Below are 3120 nucleotides of genomic sequence, written 5' to 3'. Positions count from 1 at the left end.
GACCCGGACCAGCTTTGGTTTGTCATGAAAGCTGTATGGGAAGCTTAGGGCATTACAGATGATCACATGAAGAAGGCAACACTGGTTAGTGCTCTTCAAGATCATGCACTAACTTGGTACATTAAATACTCTAATGATAACCCAAACGCTGGAGTGGAAGACATCGAGACGGTGCTGAATAAAGAATTTAGTAGGCCTAAATTTGAGGCACAGTTGATTGTGCGGTTCAAGGAAATCATGATGAAACTAGGCGAGACACCTTGGGAATTAGATCAGAGGTTGAAGTGTAAAATCCGCAAAGCTAACATGAACTTAACAGACGGAAAACACTGTGAATGGTTCGTGGCTTCGCTCTTGCCACACCTAAGGGTTGTGCTATCACAACAGAAGATAACGATTGAAGCAGAAGCCTTGGAGATAGCGATGAGACTGCATGAAACATTGATGCAGGATCCAAATCTGGGGGTTCAACAGATCCATGCACAGTTGCAAAATCTTTGCCTTGAGATGCAAAGTTTGAAGCAGGACAAAACAATTCGACTAGAGGTGCATGAAGAGGTATGGTACTTGAAATGCAAGGGTCAGGGGCATGACAAAGACCATTTCCTAGTCTTTTCGAACTAGATGGAAGGAGGGGGACCGATTCCTTTGAGGCCGGAAGCTCAAGTAGGACTAAGCGCAGACTTGTGTTGTGGTGCGCTATATGTCAGGTAGCAGGAAAACATATGACATATAACTGTAATTTGCTACAGAAGTTTGTACAAACACCTAAATTCGATTTGGAGCACGCACATGAAACATTCATGGAAGAAAAGAAGAGCTTCACTAAGGCCTCCACTTAAGGGAGCAAGGATAAGCCTGATCAGGAAATGGACCCTTTTATGCTTACAACCTTCCTAGAGACTTGCATGAAGTTGTTGCACGATAGCAAGGCTGTAAAAGGATTACAAGAGCTTATAAATAGATGCGCTGGAAACACTCCGGGTGAACCACGCGTGGTACGAAAGATTGGTAAGCATAAAACAAGGATAGGATGAGAGATGAGGTTGACCGCGTAGATAGGAGAGTATGAGATGGATCAGGTTATTTTGGACCTGGGGTCAGATGCGAACGTCATACCGAAGTAGACTTGGGAATGGATATGAAGACCCATGTTGTAGTGGTCTCCGATTCAGTTAAGGATGGAAAATCAGCAGAAGATCATCCCCATGGGATGGCTGCAAGGGGTGACTGTAGATATTGAAGGCGTGAGCGTGCTGGCTGACTTTGAAGTAATAGAAATTATGGATGACAACAACCCCTACCCTGCGCTCCTTGGCATTGATTGGGCTACTGATATGAACGGGGTAATCAACCTAAAGAAGCGAAAGATGATATTTGAAAAGAAATCACTCTGTGTAATAGTACCCTTAGATCCTGCTGAGGGATTGCACTATACTGAACTAGTCCACGATTATGAGAGCGATGACGATCTAGACTGTATCTTTAAGATAACAATGTGAGACCAAGATTGGGTGAATCCAACAATGGATGGATGAATTACATGGGATCGTGAGAGTTCTTGAACCTCAAACTCTGATGAAGAATTAGAGTGCTGGCAGAATCGGTTACATGAAGTAACCACACTAAGCTGTAGCATGATGACCTGGTCATTGCGCTGTGTGTCATTAGAGGTAAGAAATATACCCACTTAAGATGGCTTGAATGATGTAGATATCATTTTGGATGCATTCGAGAGGGAGGTACCAGAGAAGCAGTGGTTCCAGGCTTTGGACTGGGCACTGTGCGCTACGCCCGCAAGGTGGTGGGGTACGCACAGGGGTAGTTTTGAGGATTGGCATGAATGTAGGAGGATGATGAGAACATGATTTGGGAAGCTGAAGGTACAAATAACAGAAAAATATGATGGGCAAGATGATCCACGTGCACACTTGGCCAAATGGGCTCAGGCTTATGGAGAGAAGCCACAACTTGAATGGGTGCACTTGTTTTGTCACACCTTGGATTTCATCCCAATAAAATGGTACTTAGAAACAGAGCTCTGCCATGGTATAAGTTAATGGGATATTCTGCGCGAAGGATTCATAATGACATTTAGCTTTGAGAACGGTTTTGACTGTATTGATGAAGCGCTTCAAGAAGTGAAGGAAACAATCTTTAGGATACCACAGGATCCTTTGGACCTGATCAACCCGATTGGACTACTCAGTTGAGTCACGCACTGGAATGCTATAACATAACTGTTGAAGAAGAAGATGAGGATCCGCGAAAAGTTAACATCCCTGAAACAGAAGGTCATCACGAGGTTGAAGGACCACAGATTGAAAATCCTGATATAACTGCGCCATTGAAAACGAAACAAGTAAATATTGGTACAGAGGCAGAGCCCAAATTCATGAAGATTGGAGACTATTGGGACGATGTGATGGTGGATAAGGTCATTGAATTGCTTCGCGAATACCATGATTTGTTCCCTACCAAGTTTACAAATCTAAAAGGGATAATCGGGGACCTGGGTGTTATGAAGATCACGTTGAAGCCCGACACGAAGCTGATTAAGAAAATACCTTACTATCTCAATCCGAAGGATGCTTGTGTACATGATCCTTTCCCAACTCCATTCACTGATGAAGTGTTGGATGATGTAGGTGACCAGGAAGCTTATTCCTTCACTTATGGGTTCTCTGGGTACCATCAGATAAAAATCGCGCCGGAGGATAGGAGCAAGACAACCTTCGCGACTAAATCGGGGTGTTTTCAGTACATTGTAATGCCTTTCGGATTGAAGAATGAACATGCAATTTTCTCGTGCGTAGTCATTGCTGCATTCAAGGAATTTATTCATAAGTTCCTGGAAGTATACTTTGATGACTAGACTGTGTTTGGGCTGGTGAATCATCATGTGGCAAGCTTGCACGTGATGCTGGAAATATGTCGAAGATACCAGATCGTGCTCAATCTGAAGAAGTTCCTATTTTGAGTCCCTTTTGGGACCCTGCTGGGTCATGTGGTTTGTAGTCAGGGACTGATGGTAGATCCCACAAAAATCATGGTGATACTTAACTTAGAATCACCAAGGAGTGTGAAACAGTTGCATGCTACCCTAGGGCATACTAGATA

The sequence above is a fragment of the Pinus tabuliformis genome, chromosome 2_1 (assembly GCF_031772625.1).
Source record: "Pinus tabuliformis cultivar Carrire ecotype Pingquan chromosome 2_1, CPIR1, whole genome shotgun sequence".
NCBI classification, from domain to species: domain Eukaryota; kingdom Viridiplantae; phylum Streptophyta; class Pinopsida; order Pinales; family Pinaceae; genus Pinus; species Pinus tabuliformis.
Note: the sequence above shows the minus strand (reverse complement) of the source record.